This window comes from Octopus bimaculoides, chromosome 7 (assembly GCF_046866305.1).
Source record: "Octopus bimaculoides isolate indiv1 chromosome 7, ASM4686630v1, whole genome shotgun sequence".
In the NCBI taxonomy this organism is placed as follows: Eukaryota; Metazoa; Mollusca; class Cephalopoda; order Octopoda; family Octopodidae; genus Octopus; species Octopus bimaculoides.
In genome coordinates this window covers 62,564,550-62,584,549 of record NC_142934.1, presented here as the reverse complement: position 1 = coordinate 62,584,549, position 20,000 = coordinate 62,564,550, and the positions used below count along the sequence as shown (strand labels likewise).

General features: G+C 37.1%; 1 protein-coding gene across 45 annotated transcripts in view; it reads left to right on the top strand.

Annotated features, from left to right (window-relative positions):
* LOC106874649 (protein FAM135A) overlaps window positions 1–20,000 on the top strand; it is a 293,022-nt gene that overhangs the window by 50,767 nt on the left and 222,255 nt on the right. For 33 of the 45 annotated variants that reach the window (XM_089355438.1, XM_089355436.1, XM_089355421.1 and 30 more), the window contains exon 1: window positions 18,514–18,725. The exons of the other annotated variants lie outside the window; for them this stretch is intronic. The gene's annotated coding sequence lies outside the window, so the exon portion shown is untranslated. Of the gene's footprint in view, window positions 1–18,513; window positions 18,726–20,000 lie in introns of those variants that run through there. 45 annotated transcript variants of the gene reach the window in all.

Below are 20,000 nucleotides of genomic sequence, written 5' to 3'. Positions count from 1 at the left end.
CGAAGAATGGCTAAAGAATTGTCATATGCTAACCAATAGAATACGAATCTGAAATTTTGGCACAAGGCCAGCAAGTTCAGTCAAGGGGTAAGTTGATTACATTGACCCCCCTCCCCCGTGCTCAACTGGTACTTATTTTATTGAACCCAAAAGGTTGAAAGGCTAAATCAACCCTGCTGGAATTGGAACTCAGAATATAAAGATGGACAAAATGCCACTAAGCATTTTGTACAGCACACTAATGATTCTGCCAGCTTGCTACATTTAATCAACAGAATATTGATTTTAAATTTCAGCACAAGACCAATAATTTTGGGGGAGGAGGTAAATCAATTACATCAACCGCAGTACTCAACTGGTACTTATTTTATCGACCCCGAAAGGATAAAAGGCAAAGTCAACCGTGACAGAATTTGAACTCAGAACATAAAGACAGACAAAAATGCTGCAAAGCATTTCACTCAGCATGCTAATGATTCTGCCAGTTTGTTGCTTTTAATAAATAGAATGCTAAAAATAATAAACAGGAGTGGCTGTGTGGTAAGTAGCTTGCTAACCAACCACATGGTTCTGGGTTCAGTCCCACTGTGTGGTACCTTGGGCAAGTGTCTTCTACTATAGCCTCGGGCTGACCAAAGCCTTGTGAGTGGATTTGGTAGACAGAAACTGAAAGAAGCCCGTCGTATATATGTATATATATATATAAACAAATAGTAAATGAGTATATGCATATATACGTACAGGTATGTGCATACCGACATCCACCTGTATGTATAGGTGCATATCTGGGTACAGGACATTGCAAACAAAACGTAGACGAGAAAACACACAAGCCACATAGAGAACATTCTATTTCATCAGCTACCCACGTTTTAACACCGGCATTTCGAAGAGCTTGGGCAGGACGCATCGTTAAAACGGCTCATCCCATGGACCGCAGATTAAATTTGTATACGCAAATTAAATCTTGCCATGGAGGAATGTAGTGGCGGACAAAAAACAAGACAGGAAAACAAACAGAAAAGGCTTTACGGCCAGACAAGAAAAATTATGTGTGTATGAACGCTGTGAGGCACGAACTTGAAAGTAAGGACGTGTGTGTGTATATGTTTGTGTGTCTGTGTTTGTCCCCCCCAACATCGCTTGACAACCGATGCTGATGTGTTTACGTCCCTGTAACTTAGCGGTTCGGCAAAAGAGACCGATAGAATAAGTACTAGGCTTACAAAGAATAAGTCCTGGGGTCAATTTGCTCGACTAAAGGCAGTGCCCCAGCATGGCTGCAATCAAATGACTGAAACAAGTAAAAGAGTAAAGAGAGTAAGCAACTAAATAATCTCATATCTTAGATATTGTACCACCTGCAATTAGGTCACTTTATAGGATCTTTCTATAACTTCTTTATATCAATTAAGTCTCAGTCCTAATTAGGTTACTTAATTGGAATTGTAAGCTGTTGCTTGGAATAATTCAAGTTGATCGGATTCTTTTTATCTTTCATTGCTCACAGTTAATTGTATTTCTGTATTTTCTTTTAAACGATGCCAACTTTGGAAATGGACGCTAAACGATGGCAGTGATGATGATGATGATGATGATGGTGGTGGTGGTGGTGGTGGTGGTGGTGGTGCTGGTGCTGGTGATGATGATGATGATACAAGTGTCCATAATTTACCTTTACAATAGAAAAATTCAGAAAAAAAAATTAAATTACAAATAAGGCAAACAAATGAAGATTTATTAGAAACATCAGAACACTACCGAATGGATTCCATTGGTTGCTCGCAACACTTCTGTATGATACAATACAATAAATTGTGGAAGTTGTAAAGATAATTTATGAACACCCTGTATATACTTCCTTTTCAAAAACTACATTGTGTCTGGATAAAAGAATGAGTGTTTGGTATAGAAGCTTTTTGACTAAAGCTTTAGCTGTGGTTGGATATAAAATCTCTCTTGGTTTACTACAGAATCTTGCATGCTATTATATGCTATATGCTGCATGTTCACTCATGGAAATGATACAGGAAACAAACTTTAAAATAACGATGAGACTTTATTCCTCTGCTAAATTATGCAGTGGACCAAAATACTCATCACGAATTCTGTTGGTTGTAAAGTTCATCCATCGTTAGAAAAATATTCAACTCTGCCCATCATTGGTTACAAGTGCTTCATTATAACAATAGGAAAATATCACAACACGTGCTCCAGGAAAATCTCTCACCTGTCTGCCTATAAAAAGATTTGACAAAGCTATTTATAGGCAAAAATGGGCTCACAGTGATGGTTCAGATTAATTGCTTGAGGATTTATTACAGGTAACGTGATTGGATCCAAAATCCATATCTCGATCAAAATATAAGACTCAGCCAAATGTTCCAGACTCACATGATAGGTCAAACGATCGATGATTAAAGATTAAAGTGTGGAGCCTACTTATGACTGGTTGAACATAAAATGTCAGAAAAAAAATAGGTCTTGCTACAGTTTAATTACCATTCTTCAGTTTTTCAAGTAAGAAGGTCGTTTTTATTGTCTTTCTTTTATTTGTCTTCATCTTTAGACTGTGGCCTTGCTGGAGCACAGCCTTGAAGGGTTTTAGTTGAACAGATCAACATCTGTACTTATGTTTTTTTTAAATCTGGCATTTATTCTATCAGTCTCTTTTGTAAAACATTTAAAAATTACAAGGATGTAAACAAACCAACATCAGTTGTCAAGTGATGGGGTGGAGGAGAAACTCAGGCACAAACACACACACACACGCACACACCAGGCTTCCACACAGTTTCTGTCAATCATCTATATTCTGGGAGCCTTGCCATCCAGAATGCAGTTGTCCAACATAACTGGGACAACATCAAGCACAGGACTACCTTCAAGCAGATTGAGGCTTCTTTGGACTAGCACCACCTTGCCTGACTCTATTATGCTTCATAGTCGAACAGCAGCATGTGGCTCAATTTAGTACCCTCCTCATCAACTGGGACCTTTCTTGATGATGAGTGCACACGTACTGGGGTGGCCCACTACCTTGGTCTCCACAAGTGTAAGCCACACAAATGCTGCAGTGGAGCTGTAGTTGATGAATTCAACCTGCATCAATTATCATACTGCTGTAGCACAGGCTGGTTCCCCCCAACATACCACTCTGAACAACATCATCAGAAGGGGCCTCAACACAGCTGGATTCCTGTTACAAGTGAACCCAGCAGATCTTGACCACAGAGAGCTAAGTGTCTCCATCAAGGGAGGTAAATCAATCATTTGGGACTTAACATGCATACTGCAATACATTCTCCACCTCCAGCCTTGCCACATTGGCTGTAAACCCAAGCATTGCTGCCTGAAATGCAGAAGAGAGAAAAACAACTAAATACCAGAGCTTCATTGGCTGATATCAGTTTATACCATTTGCCTTCAAGACCTCAGGAGTTCTTGGACTCTGCACAGCTGATTTCCTGCAAGGTGTGACAAAGGTGGTGGTGGTGCTATTATATCTGCAGGGCACAGCTGAACACACCATTTAGACTGAGGTGTATAGCTTGTTACTCCTTCCCCTCTCCACTTCTTTTGTTGCTTAATTCCCTTTTCCTTTTTCTTTGTTTCCTTGAAGTAATTTTGGGGTTGCTGGTTCAGTGGGTGATTTCTGATTTCCATTATATTTTTCTAAAGCAAAGTATCACCTAAATTTTTAGATAATTTAATCTTTTTATACTTTTATTTTTTATTTTCATCTTTTTTTTTTGCTCAAATAAAGATTTTTGTTTTCTTCTCAAATACCATTAATGGTTAAATAAATTTAATATTTGTGTGAAAAAAAACAAGTCCACCAAATTCACTCACAAGGCATTTGTTTGCCCAGGGTTACCCAAGATGCCACACAATAGAGTTGAACCTAAAATCACATGGTTACAAAATGAGCTTCTTAACCAAACAGCTATGCTTGCGCTTAAAAAAAAACTGTGATAATAAAATAAGCTGTATGTGTTATATTGATTCCTTTTTCATTGCTCACAGATTGGTTTCAAATTTTGACACAAGGCCAGCAAGTTTGGGGAGTAAGTCAATTATATTGACCTTAGTGCCTAACTGGTACTTATTTAATTGAGCCTGAAAGGATAAAAGGCAAAGCCAGCCTTGGCAGAATTTGAACTCAGAACATGAAGACGGATAAAATGCCATAAAGCATTTTATTGACATGCTAACGATTTTACCAGCTCATTGCCTTTCCATTGCTCATAGATTAACTTCTAAAACTGATATTTGTATTTAATTATATGATATTAAACATTATAAAATATTCTAATAATTCAATTAATGTTAAATGTGAAACTGTAGCAATATTACGGAGATGTACTTGCATAGCAAGTGACCTGATCTGAGATCGTGTGCTGGAACGAAAACAATTTTAAATGGCTTATAAACACCTTCCACACTGCAATTGTAGCAATATTATGTTACCTATACACAATACAAACTATGGTTTTGGATTTGGTGGAGTTTTTTTGTATAGAGATTAGTAACAATTCCTGTGGCATTGAATTAATTGTAATTGCAGTGTGAAACATTCCTATTTTATCTATAATTCTTATAACAATGTTATTTTATATTTTCTTGTCAAGGCTGGTTTATATCAAGTCTTTCAGTTATATTTTTATATCAATTTTTGCTTACTCAATACTTAATCATTATTCTTAACCTGTTGGACATATTTCTAACACACATTCAATCACACATGTACAGCACAGTGAATCACTTTAATATTTCAAGTATATTTATAGTATAGTTATAGTTAAATGTAGTATGATATGCTATGGTCCTTATGTCTATTTGTTTGCCCACTCGTCTGTTTGTCTGCATGTATGTATGTATGTATGCATGCATGTATGTATGTATTATGGCAGAAACGTTAGCACGCCGGGCGAAATGCTTAGTGATATTTCGTCTGCCGCTACGTTCTGAGTTCAAATTCCACTGAGGTTGACTTTGCCTTTCATCCTTTCGGGGTAGATTAAATAAGTACCAGTTACGCACTGGGGTCGGTATAATCGACTTAATCCGTTTGTCTGTCCTTGTTTGTCCCCTCTGTGTGTAGCCCCTTGTGGGTAGTAAAGAAATAATACATATATATATATATATATATATATATATATATATTTTTTTTCTTAAAATAGAACTCAGACATGAGTATATATATTTTTTATTAAGAATTGACAGAAGTTACAGAATGACTCAAGGATCAAGAGTTTTGTGCATTTGATAAAGTGCCAATGCATGAAAAAACTCTTGGCCCATGAATCACTCTGCAACTTCTACCCATTATTAACAATATACATTTATATATATATATCATCATCATCGTTTAACGTCCGCTTTCCATGCTAGCATGGGTTGGACAATTTGACTGAGGACTGGTGAAACCGGATGGCAACACCAGGCTCCAGTCTGATTTGGCAGAGTTTCTACAGCTGGATGCCCTTCCTAACGCCAACCACTCAGAGAGTGTAGTGGGTGCTTTTACGTGTCACCCGCACGAAAACGGCCACGCTCGAAATGGTGTCTTTTATGTGCCACCCGCACAAGCCAGTCCAGGGGCACTGGCAATGATCTCGCTCGAAAATCCTACAGGAGCCAGTCAGGCGGTACTGACAACGGCCACGCTCAAAATGGTGCATCTCATGTGCCACCCGCACAAGAACCAGTCCAGGGGCACTGGCAACGATCTTACTTGGCTTGCCGGGTCTTCTCACGCACAGCACATTTCCAAAGGTCTCGGTCAGTAGTCATCGCCTCGGTGAGGCCCAATGTACGAAGGTCTTGCCTCACCACCTCAGCCCAGGTCTTCCTGGGCCTACCTCTTCCACGGGTTCCCTCAACTGTTAGGGTGTGGCACTTTTTCACGCAGCTATCCTCCTCCATTCTCACCACATGTCCATACCAGCGCAATCGTCTCTCTTGCACGCCACAACTGATGCTTCTAATGTTCAGCTTTTCTCTCAAGATACTTACACTCTGACGGGTATTCACATTGACATTACACATCCAACGGAGCATACTGGCTTCATTCCTTGCGAGCTTACGTATGTCCTCAGCAGTTACAGCCCATGTTTCACTGCCATGTAGCATGGTTGTTCGTACGCATGCGTCATACAGTCTGCCTTTTACTCTGAGTGAGAGTCCCTTTGTCGCCAGCAGGGGTAAGAGCTCTCTAAACTTTGCCCAGGCTATTCTTATTCTAGCAGCTACACTTTCAGCGCACCCACTCCCACTACTAACTTGGTCGCCCAGATAGCGGAAGCTATCGACTACCTCTAGTTTTTCGCCCTGGAATGAGATAGAAGTTGTTTCCTGTTTGTTTGCAGTCTTTATTGCACCTGAACATCTGCCACAAACAAAAACTAACTTGCTAGTTAACCTGCCTTTGATGTTGCTGCACCTCTTATGTGTCCATAGCTTGCACCGGGTACATCTTATAGAGTTACTACCTACTCCTTTTCTACATACTGAGCAGGGCCATCTACCTGAAGGGGTTTGTGTTTTATCTACCTTCCTACTTATTAGGATTTTGGTTTTAGCTAGGTTGACTCTAAGGCCCTTCAATTCTAGACCTTGCTTCCACACCTGAAACTTCTCCTCTAGTTCTGATAGTGACTCCGCAATTAGGGCAAGGTCATCAGCATAGAGGAGCTCCCAGGGGCAACCTGTCTTGAACTCCTCTGTGATTGCCTGGAGGACTATGGTAAATAAGAGGGGGCTGAGGACGGAACCTTGGTGGACCCCTACCTCTACCCGGAATTCATTGCTGTACTCATTTCCAACCCTCACCTTACTGGCAGCATCTCTGTACATGGCTCGCACAGCTCTCACTAACCATTCTTCTATCCCAAGTTTCCTCATTGACCACCAGATAAGGGATCGGGGGACCCTGTCAAAGGCTTTCTCCATGTCAACGAAAGCCAGGTACAGAGGTTTATCCTTAGCTAGGTATTTCTCCTGCAACTGTCTCACTAGAAATAAGGCATCAGTAGTGCTTTTACCTGGCACGAACCCAAACTTCATCTCATCTAAATTGATTCGCTCCCTAATTAGTTGGGCTATGACCCTCTCTGTAACTTTCATAACCTGATCTAACAGCTTGATGCCTCTGTAATTATTTGTATCTAAAGCGTCACCTTTACCTTTGTTGCAGTTGACTATGATGCTGCTACACCAGTCATTGGGTCCATATATATATATATATATATATATATATAAATACATGTATGTCTCTATGTCTGTCTGTTTATATGTATGCATGTCTATATGTCTGTCTATATTCTCTTTCACTCTTCTACATGTTTCAGTCATTTGACTGCAGCCATGCTGGAGCATTGCTTTTGGTCGAAGAAATCAACCCTAACACAAAGACACACACACAAAAATACATATACATACACACACACACACACACACATATACACACATGACAGACTTCTTTCAGTTTCCGTCTACCAAATCCAATAAAAAGGCTATGATTGGTCCGAGGCTGTAGTAGACGACACTTGCCCAAGATACTACACAGTGGTACTGAACTTGAAATCATGTGGTTGGGAAGCAAGCTTCTTTCCACACAGCCACTCCTGTGCCTCTGTGTATTTTTCATTTGAGTTTATGTAAATTCTTATTAAGTGAGTTCAAGCCAGTTGCTAATAAAGCAAGAAGACTTTTTGAGTTAAGAGAGTTCCTGATGTTTGTATACATGTAGTCGAGTCAACATGTTGGTTGAGCTGTTGATGCACACACCTAATTGCATGCATCTCTTCATCTAAAGAATCTCAGAATATCTTTGGAATGTCTTAGAAAACTTCATTGTGCCACTAATTGATTGGATTTGGAGAAATCACGTCAGTTTTTTTTGTATGTATGTATGTATGTATGTATGTATGTATGTATGTATGCCACGAGAACAATGCCTGTCATTGCCACGGATGGAGGAAGCAGGTTAAGGAGGGGATCGACACTTTTGAGAGAGCACATATCCAGCTTGAAGAACTTAAGCGAGCTGCTCGAAAGCGCACGGCTCATATAGTGAATGGGGAAAGCTTGGTCTGCAATGTTTGCAGTTGTGTATGCTTGTCAAGAGCAGGGCTTATTAGCCACCAACAGAGCCGCAAATGCAAAATATGAGTTAGTCCTAGAGCGCACAATGTTCCTGAAGGTCGGCAATGGTCTTCCTCGGTCACGAGTGGACGGCCATCATGTATGTGTGTATGTATGTATGAGCGACTTAGGAAGATTCCTAAAAAAATCATTCTTGTGATCTTAGTCCAGACATCCCAACTTGCCCCACTAGAATGGGGTAACCTGGAATGGGGTATGTTGGAATACTCCAGTAATTATAGGACAGCTGGGACTCCTTCAAACACAAAAGAAGAACTGTTGATGATTCTTTATCCATGTGGCTGTTTTTTAGTGACTTACTTGACTGTAAAATTCTAGGATTGAGAATGCAGCCACGAGATGAATGTTTTATAATATCTAAGCATATGGAGAATCATTCCAATTACGGAAGCAGAGAAACTGGATGTAAAAATGTTAAAAAAAAAATGTCTTACAAGCATTTTGTTTCCCTCACTAGAAGTAATTACCCTTCCAGTTCTTTATTATTATTAATGTTGTTGTTGTTGTTGTTTTTATTAAGGCAGCAAGCTGCCAGGCAAAAATGTTTAACAGCATTTCATCCGTCTTTATGTTCTGAGTTCAAATTCTGCTGAGGTCAACTTTACTTTACATCCTTCTGAGGTTGATAAAATGAGTACCAGCCGAGCATTGGGGTCAATGTAATCAACTTACTCCCTTCCCCTAAATTGCTGGCTTTGTGCCAAAATCTGAAGCCATTATTGTTATTGTTATTATTAAGGTGGCAAGCTGGCAGAATTATTAGCATGCCAGGCAAAATGCTTAGCAGCATTTCATCTGTCTTTACATTCTGAGTTCAAATTCTGCCGAGGCTGGCTTTGCTTTTCATCCATTCGAGGTCGATAAATTAAGTACTGGGGTTGATGTAATTGACTAACTTCATCTCACCAAAATTTCAGGCATTGTGCCTATAGTAGAAAGGATTATAATTATTATTATTATTGTTATTATTATGATATTTTAAAAGTATTGATGTAACTCTTTGCAAAGGTAAATAGACAATATGAAGAGTGCGATGTGATTGCAATAGATATTTAATTGGTTGAACGATATTTTGAGAGCTAGCCTTTCTTTTTCTATTTGCCAGTTGTAAACTTGAAAATTGAAGACTGATGATGTCATTCCATCAATGTGGGAGCACTGGTTACCCTCGTTCAAATTTTGAATTTCTATGATTTTGAATTTCTATGTATCACTTTTCATTTTGAACTTGACAAAGACAGGCTAGCTGTCAAAATATCATTCAACCAATAAAATATCTGTTGCAATTGCATCACGCTCTTTGCATTGTCTATTATTATTTTTATTATTGGCGAGCTGGTAGAATCATTAGCATGCTGGACAGAATGCTTTGTGGTATTTTGCCCATCGCTATGTTCTGAGTTCAAATTCTGCTGAAGCCGACTTTGCCTTCCATCCTTTTGGGGTTGATAAATTAAGTACCATTGAAACACTGGGGTCAATGTAATTGACTAGTCACCGCCCATAAAATTTCAAGTTTTTGTGCCTTTAGTAGAAAGGATTATTATTATTATTATTATTATTATTATTATTATTATTATTATTATTGAGTTAGAGAGTAGCACATGCCACCAAAGTGACACTGGGGTACAAATATATGAAACCCAAGATACCCATCATAACTACATGTCTGATAAGGGATAAACCAAGCACATGCATCACAACCATATGGGTGCAACATGGTAATTTCATATCAAAATAAACAGTGCATGACCTTGCAGGTGGGGCCCAGTTAGAATTATCTTCAGGTTGAGTAGCCCATCCTGCTCAAAAGATCCCTGAATAAGTTCTGAGAATGTTGAACAAAACACCCATGTTTCCAGAGGTGAATTATTAAAACCCCAAAGAATTCCTGGATGCTCCCCCGTTAATTCTGCCCATGATTAACGATGCACATATTGTCAGCCACCAAGGGACATGCTCAAGTGGTTAAGTTCAAGCAGTTGACAAGCAAGTCTGTGGTATTGAGCAGAATATTTGCTGTAGCCCATCTTTTATATCGAGACAATTCATGTACATGATAGCAAATTCCACCAAGGTGGACTTTACCTTTCATCCTATAAGGGTTGATAAATTAAGTATCAATGAAACATTAGGATTGATATAATTGACAAGTCCCCACCCACAAAATTTCAGGCCTTGTGCCTATAGTAGAAAAGATTATTATTATTATTATTGTTCAGTAGTTTTATTTTTATAACGTGCTTTCACTTCACTACCGAGCGCAGCTCTGTGCGCCTTGGGTATGTGCTGTGGTTTGCTGTGTTGTTCTTATGGTTACTGTATTGAAAGTGTTTTGCGTAGGATGTGTGCAGTACCCAGTAGTGCAATTTTCTGTATGTTATATATATTTGTAAGTCCTGGTGTTTTTGTTATGTATTTGTCTGAATATTTTTTTATTATACCTAAGGCACCTACTATGATAGGAATTGTTTCTGTTTTTAGATTCCACATTCGAGTTACCTCTATTTCCAGGTCTTTGTATTTTGAAGGTTTTTCCATTTCTTTTAGAGAAACGTTGTCATCTGCTGGTATTGATACATCGATTAGAAAGCATTTTTTTTCTTCATGATCTTTGACAACTATATCTGGTCTATTTGCCTTAATTTCTCTATCTGTGTGTATTGGCATATCCCAGAGTATGGTTGCTTTCTCGTTTTCTGTGACCTTTTCTGGCGTGTGTTTATACCATCTTTTTTCTGTTGTTATTCCATAGTGTTGGCATAGCTTCCAGTGTATATAGGTCCCAGCTCTGTCGTGTCTGTGAATATATTCCTTCTTAGCCAGGACTGGGCAGCCAGAGATAATATGATTTATTGTTTCTTGTCCATCTCCACATATTCTACAGTTACTTGTTATGTTTCTTTTCATTATATGTTTTTGGGAATTTCTGGTGGGCAGGCTTTGGTCTTGTGCAGCAATTAAAAATCCTTCAGTCTCTGCTTTGAGTCCTGAGCTTCTCAGCCATTGCTGGAATTTTTCTCTGTCTATTTCTTTTGCATTTAGTTTAGCCCAGTATTTACCATGTAGGGGCTTTTCTTGCCATTGTTTTATTATGGTCCGTGGCTGTTCTAGTTTTAGTTTGGATTTCATTTGTTTTACAGCTTTTGTTGTTTCTTCTTCTTCTTCGTATTTGTTAGGTAGATTGATTTCTTGTTTGTATTTGTCAACTTCCTTAAATACTGAAAACAGTTTTTTGTTTTGCTCGTGTTTTGTGGCTATTTGTATTAGTTTTCCTTGCTTCTGGAGTAGGTACTTTTGCAGTCCTATGGTGGTTATTTCATAATAGTTTTCTAGCTGTATAAGACCCCTGCCACCTTCTGTGCATTGTATATATAGCCTTTCTATGTCAGATTTTGGGTGGTGCATCCTATATCCTGTCATTATTTTTCTTGTTTTCCTGTCTATTTTAGATAGTTCGTTTAGTGTCCAGTTAAGGATGTTGTAGCTGTAGCTTATAACTGGGACAGCTAAAGTGTTGATACCCATTATCTTGTTTTTAGCATTGAGCTCTGTTTTTAGTATTGATCTAACTCGTCTATAGTACTCTTTCTTTATTTTTTCTTTCATTTGTGTATGTTGTATCCTATCTAGTTCATTGACTCCTAAATACTTGTATGGTTGACTTTCGTCTAGTTCTCTTATTTCATTGGCTTTATCTAGTGTTATGTTGCTACTTTTAACTAATTTTCCTCTTTTCAGGGTTGCTTTGGCACATTTTTCTAATCCGAATTTCATATCTATTTCCTTGGTAAAGCCGTGTACTGTCTGTAGTAGTGTTTCTAGCGCTTTGTCATTCTTAGCATATAATTTTAGGTCATCCATATGTAGAAGGTGGCTGACTGTTTTCCCGTAGCATTTGTAACCGCATCCAGTTCTATTTAGCAATTCAGTTAAAGGTGTGAGTGCCAGGCAGAACAGGAATGGAGAGAGCGTGTCTCCCTGGAATATTCCTCTTCTAATGGGGATGGCTTTCGTTTTCACAAGTCCCTCTTTTGTTTGGAGCTGTAGCACTGTCTGCCATTTGTTCATTGAGTGCCTTATGTATTTTATAATAATTGGTACCACCTTGTTTATGGCTAGTGTTTCCAGAATCCATGTGTGGGGAACACTGTCAAAAGCCTTTTGGTAGTCCACCCAGGCCATACTGAGGCCTTTCTTCTTTCTGTGGCTGTCTTCAGTTATGGCTTTATTGATCAATAATTGATCTTTACAGCCGTATGAGCCCTTGCAGCATCCCTTCTGCTCTTCTGGAAACAGGTTGTTATTTTCCAGGTGCTTACTCAATCTCTGTGATATTATTGCAGTAAAGGCTTTGTAGATCGTAGGGAGACAGGTTATAGGTCTATAGTTTTGTGGTTTCTCCGTTTCCGTGGATTTGGAGATTAAGATGGTTTTCCCTTCAGTGATCCATTCAGGCATTGTCTCTAGCTCTGCTAGTATGTTGTTAAAGTTTTCTGCCAGCTTTCTCTGCATTCCTGGCAGGTGTTTTAACCAGAAGCTGGGGATCTTGTCATATCCAGGTGCCTTCCAGTTGCTTAGTCTTTGCAGTGTCTGGGTGACCTCTTCAGTTGTTATAGGGGCCCAGAGTTGCTCAGGTGCTAACTTCGTTGTTTTAATGGTCCTTTTCTGGGATTGTTGCTTCACCGACCATATTTATTTCCAGAATTCTTCCAGTTCTTCTGCTGTTGGTGCTGCAGTAATGTCTATTTTATTTTTACCCAGTTCTTGGTAGAGTTTTTTGGGGTTGGATTTGAACTGTTTGTTATTATTATTATTATTATTATTATTATTATTATTATTATTATTATTATTATCATTATTATTATTATTATTTTAGAGTAAAATGTATTCATTTCAATTCATGTTTATAAATTGTTCTAGTAGAAATCTGTTTTAGAATATAAATTATTTAATACAATTAATGTCTTTTATAGAAATTTATAAAAAATGCAATCTGCTTTTATAATTTTAAAGGCATTAAAAAAAAACGCATTTAACCATTTGTCATATGGAAAAGTTTACAAAAGAAAAACATATTGTCAGTTTCAGTAACTTTTGAGTTTTTATTTGACATAGGCTTTTGTTCTACTTTGGGTTCCATTTAAATGATTAAATAAACATAGAAAATGCAGATGTAATTAATTTTATTTTTTATTCTAAATTACTTTTGTAAATTTTGGGTAAATATTTTATATTAATATGTTGCAATTTGTAATGTTGTCAGCATATTTTCATAAGGGTTTAGACAAAATCTAGAATTGGATAGTATGAGGGGGTGCTGAAAAGTTCCTGGCTTTAAGGGTATCGTGAAAGCCTGTTTGGAGGCCTAACCTTCTGAGTTCTTTTACAAGACTTAGGAAAACTGGAGGACTACTGCAATAAGTGCGTCAATCTGAAAGGGAAATATGTTGAGTAAAACCATAATTAACTGATCCTCCTGTATTTTCTTTTACACAAAGCCAGAAGTTTTTTAGCACTCCCTTGTAACTGTTGAGTTCTTTCTCGAAATATTACCAGATCTGATAAATTTGAATACTTATTAATTTTTTTTTGTTTTCCTTCTATTCTTATAATTGTTGTGGTGATAGAGTCATTGCATAAACCTTTGGTGCTGCAAATCTATTTCTAATGGGCTCTGACCAATGCTTCAGTTGCAGCAACAGTAGTTCTGGTATATTTCAAGAAATACACATTTGAATGCATCATTTTAATTCCCAACTAATGCCTTCTCTTTTTACCCTTGGCACTATTCTGTAGAAGTGTTTTTTCATGACTTGAAAAAGTCAAAGTATGGTCTGGACCATTTTCATATGAGAATAGTCATTGGAAGAATTGATAATGGACAAAGGATTAGCAGTTCATATCCTGCTACAGGTAGTGGTGAAATAGGTTAGTTGAAAAGTTTTCACTCTTTCTGGTTTACAGCTTATTGCAAGAATATTGTATACTATCATCATCAACAACAACATTATCAACATCATTGTCATTTAATGTCCATCTACCATGCTGGTATAGGTTGAATTGTTTGACAGGATCTGATAAGCTACAGGACTGCACTGAACTCCAATGACTGCTTTGGCATGGTTTCTACAGTAGGATGTCCTTCCTAATGCCAACCACTTTACGAAGCATATTGGATGCTTGTATAATAAACAGTTATTTTGTTAATTAGTGATGTTGGTGAATTCTACCTTGGCTCTATTGTATATGACAGAGTCATTATAAAAGTATATACACTGTGGTTCATTTCAATCAATTCTGTCTCTACCGTGTTAAGTACTTTTTCAAAAGGCCTTGCTTATATAACAGTCACTTAATACACAGTATCATTAATGATGCAACCAGTGTGGCTCTTGTTTACTGGCTAGCCACTGTAATTATTTAAAATCTAGCTTGATGACAGGTAAGGACCTTTCTAAATTGTTTAATCTTCCTTCTCATTCCTCTTTTTGACAATTATATCCGGATCATTAAAGCTTGCTCCTCATTCTGAAATGGGAGGCTAAGATGTTAGGGCATGTATCTCCACAATGAAAATACAAGGGCTTACTTTTTTTTGTCATGTTCAGACAAAAGAAACTTCATTCTCAAGAACTCAGTTGATCTAACTATAAATAGGATATTATGGAATCCTGCAGCTTCTTGCTCTGTTTAACCGGAATACTTTATAATTGATGAATCTTTGTTAAATAGCATTACTAACCTCAAATTCTCCTGTTAACAAGATCTGCTATTGCATGGTATATTTTCCAAAGATGGTTGTGTCCCTCTATTATGAGTATTAATGGGACACTTTAACAAGTTAGAAATCTCTTGCAGCAAGCTTCAGACACCATGACCTTCACATCAATGTACAGCTAAGGTGCATATGCACATGCCATGCAACCAACCAAAAAAAAAAAAACAATTCAGTTATGCATAGAAAATACTGTATTTGCCAGAGTTATAAGATGCACTGTCACATGAGACAAATCCCTAAATTTTTTGTGGAGAAAAACAAATTTAACACGTTTCATCATACATTCATGCACTTGATATCTTATCTATAATACAGCCGCAAAAGACATGACAATTGTTTGCTTTATTTAAGACTATATATTTAATAAAAAGTGTATCTTATAAAAACATACATTTGTTTGAAATTAGTATATTTGTCAGATCCTGTACCCAACTTCAGGCCCTATATTAACTGAACAAGTTTGTAGCTATTATGGCATACATACTAAAATTATCTTAATATTTCCATGTTTGTTTGCACTTAACAGTTCAAGTTCATTGTTATTTTTTATCATTGCATATAAAGTCACTTATGAGATTATTTTTGTGTGCATAAACACAAAATAATTACTATTTATCCCTCTGTACTTAACTAATAAATAAAGTCATCTTAATTAACTATTCATAATGCAAGTAATATATATATATATAAATAGATAATCAGTCTTAATGACCTTTCCCAAGAAGATGCCATATCTATTCCTAACAGCCATATTAACTGAGGCAGTATAGGATAAAATGTTCTAGGCTGAAATGACAATGTGTTCAAAGTACTGTAAATTTGGATATATGACCTGTGACATAACTACTTGACCATTTTGCTTCTATTTTTGTACACAAATCATTAAATATCAGAAGAAGCAAAGCTTCTGTTATTAACGTTATACAATATATATATATATATATATATATATATATATATATATATATATATATACATGTAGAGAGAGAGAGAGAGAGAGAGAGAGAGAGAGAGAGATATCTTGATCAACATCATGATCATTTAATGTCCACTTTCCATGCGGGCATGGGTTAGATGGTTTGACTGGAACTGGTAAGCCAGAGGGCTGCATCAGGTTCCAGTCTGATTTGGAATGGTTTCTCTGGCTGGATGCCCTTCTTAACACCAACCACTCTGAGAGTACAATGGGTGCTTTTTACATACCACAGGCATGGGTGTCATTTACATGAAACCAGCAATGGCCATAACTATGATTCCATGGGTGCTATTTGCACGACACTGGCAACAGCCACAACTATGATTTCACTTGACTTGATGAATCTTCTCAAGCACAGCATATCGTGAAAAGTCTCGGCCACTTGTCATCACCTTTGCAAAGCCCGACACGCGATGGTCATGCTACTGGCAATGGTCATGATTATGATTTCACAGGTGCCATTCACATGATACTGGCAACGGCCACAACTACGATTTCACTTGGCTTGATGAGTCTTCTCAAGCACAGCATATTGCCAAAAGGTCTCGGTCACTTGTCATCACCTCCATTAGACCCAACATTTGAAGATTGTGCTTCATCACCTTGTCCCATGTCTTCCTGGGTCTACCTCTTCCACGCACACACACACACACATATAATTTATTAACAGTTTGATCCAGCTCCATACAACTTAAAGTTTCATGGGCTCATAAAATGAACCTAGCTCTTCAGACATAGGTAACTGAATGGAGAAAGTTCAAGATGGCTATAGGAGATTGAGCTGCTGTTGGTCAAAGCAGATCACATGGTTTTAGTTTTGTTGATATTGTAATTGATACAGCAGTAACATCAGACAGAGATAGAAATCCCAATGTGTATTTCTAGGATTGTGTAGTTGGATAGGATCTGGTGATGCCTCACTATCGAGGGAATGAAGTGAGAATTGTTATCAAGTTCAGTTGCTGGTGTGTATATGTGTGTGGGTATACTTGCTATATGAGCGTGTGAGTATGCATATCTGGTATGTGTGTGTTTGCTGAGTGTGTGTCTGCGTGTGAGCTGGCAGCATTTGCTTTTGGATGTATATGTATGTGTCCTTGAGTGTATGTATTTGGTAGATGTGCATGAATGAATGTGTATCAGCTGTGTGTGTATATGTACATGTGTGTATTTATATGTAGACGAGTATGTCAGTATTAGCTGTGTACATATATATATGTGTGTGTGCATACGTTTATGTGTGTGTGTATATGCACATATATGTGTTAGTGCCTGCTGTGTGTATGTATGTGTCTGTATACGTTTGGCAAGCATGTATGAATTGTGTATATATGAATGTCTGATATTTGTATGTATGTGTATCTCTGTATTTGTGTGTGTGTGTGCATATCTGCATGTTTACGACTGGTGTATGTGTATATTCATGCCTCTGGTATTTATGTGTACGTTTTTGGTGTGTGCACATATGGGACTGGTGCGTGTATGTGTGTGTACTGATGTGCTGGTGCATTATGTTTGATGCTACACAGTGGCAACAGTGTTGATGAAGTGGTAACCAGGTTTGTTGTTGATAGATAAATAGATAGACATACAGACAGACAGATAGATAGATAGATAGATAGATAGATAGATAGATAGATAGATAGATAGATAGATAGGTAGATAGGTAGATAGATAGACAGACAGATAGATAGAAGAAGAACCATTAAAGAAGTCAGGACTAAAAATCATCAGGCAAGCTTACTGATTTTTAAACTATTGAAGATTTTCCAATTCTGTCCACTGAATCAAAATGGTGCAACTTCTCACACATAGTATATCCAAGGAAGAAGACAAGGACTGGAGTATGATAACCTGGCAGAGCTCCACACTTTCTTTGACATAACAAGTGGCTTGCAAAAGCTATAAGCTTGCACCATTCCTATTTAGCACCTGCTTAGATTATATCCTTGCACTTCAGATGGCAACATTAAAGCATTTGGCTTCATTCAACAAAATCTGCCTTCCCTCAAAATCCAGACATAGCAATAACAAATGCAGATTATATTGATATAATTCTCTGCATAGACATCATCTCAGGAAGCAGAAGATATTAGTGTTTGTCAATGCTTCAATGAGTGAATACAAGTAAAAGATAAAAGAAAGCACAACATAACAAGATTTGATATCACAATGTGGTGAATAACTATCTTAATCTTGCAGCAATTTTGTGTTTTATTAAGATCTTTCTTAAATAATTTTCAAATTAGGGATCATTATAAATTTAGAGATATGACTTTGAGAAGGGTTTTTTGTCAGTGTAGAGAAACATGGTTAAAAACTCGTTTTTATTTGATGGTTGCAAGGAATATTATTGTTAAGCTATATCTATTAAATATAGTTTGATTGTATTTATGGATTTCATGAGAATCATCTAGAAAAACGTAGTAAAAAAAAAATTAATTTATCCCCGAAGAAACATATTTTCTTGCTTTCCTGACGAAATTCTCTGAGTAAAGTTTTGGAGAAGGGGAGAAATGGGAGGAGGAGGAGAAGAAGGAGAGAAGGGTTAGCTACCACGCGCGACAATTGAGTGCGCATGCGCTTCAACGTAAACATGGCAGCAAACAGTCGAGTGGGAAATTTTCAATGTTGTTTGTTATAAATACTTTAATGAATATCTATGAACGGCTTTGATACAAGTTGGGATTTTTACAAACACGAAAGAAAAACAAAGGAAAGCATACACACAAACACACACACACAAAAAAAAAGAAATAAAAAGCGAACAAAATACAATTTGTAAGCTGTCCAAAATAGGTAAGTCTTCGCATTTTTCTCCACAGTAAACAGATTAAATGTAAAGAAAATAAATAAATAAATAAATATTTAAAAACAACAAAAAACAAAAAACAAAAACGAAACTAAAAACGTTGGGAAAGACACGAAGAGAATAACGAACGAGTGAAGGCTGTCACTGGTGTTCTTCGCAAAACAATAATGTCTTTTTTACACTTTATTTGTAATTATCGACCAAAAATCCAACACATGTTAATGTCTGATCAGAGTATCTCATTTTTATTCACTTTTTTTTGGGTTCTTTTCCTAAGTCGGTGTCCGAAATCTGTTGAAGTTGTGGCAATTTGTTCAGCGTTGTTGCAATGTTTGTTTCGTTTGTTGATTTCCTTCGACGAGACACTATCTGTTGAATGCAGCTTGACATTCTTTATTACTCCTTCTGATCGACATCCCTTACTCTCCTGACAAGAATTGCCGTGATGGAATGCCCGTTCCTACAGCTTCAACAAAGCGTGAACGAAAATGACAACATACATACACGCATACTCACTCATGCATACACACGTACTTATATATATATATATATACATAAACACATGCATGCATACGTACATACAGTTATCTTGCATTTTAACTGCGGTGATTAAAATCATGTCAATGAAAGAATATCTTATATTCAAATTGGATCAACAATCCAGTCTATGTTATAAATTATTTATTTTATTAATTAATTTGTTTTTCAACATTACAAATGTGCAATATGAAGTGGTTTAAATCATTAAATCATTTGTCCGTCCTGGTGTTTATTTATATTCATTGCTTGTTGTAGTGTTTAATTTTCCGCCGTTAAAATACAAGATAACCCATTATACTGTAGCACTGGATAGCTTGGGATATTGTAGAGAATCTGTGTTCAACAAAATATTAGAATTTTATTTTGGATGACATGCCCCTCTAAATAGTACTTACCTTATTTTATGTATTGTACGATTATATTGTTTATAACCTTTGTTTTCCCTCCACCTTTTACTCTTGTTAATTAACAGAAAAAAGAAATAAACTATTACAAAAGCAGCAATATCGGTTAAATATGATTACATAATGTATTACCCGTAATTTTGCCTTGTTATATATATATATATAAATGTGTGTGAGCATTTATACACACACATACATGGACATATTTAGTTAAAACGTTTATCAAACACAAATATGTTGTCTTGTAATCTTGCCTTTCACCTGTTCAGTAACATCAAAGCACAGGACCGTTATCTAATACAAACACACACACATATG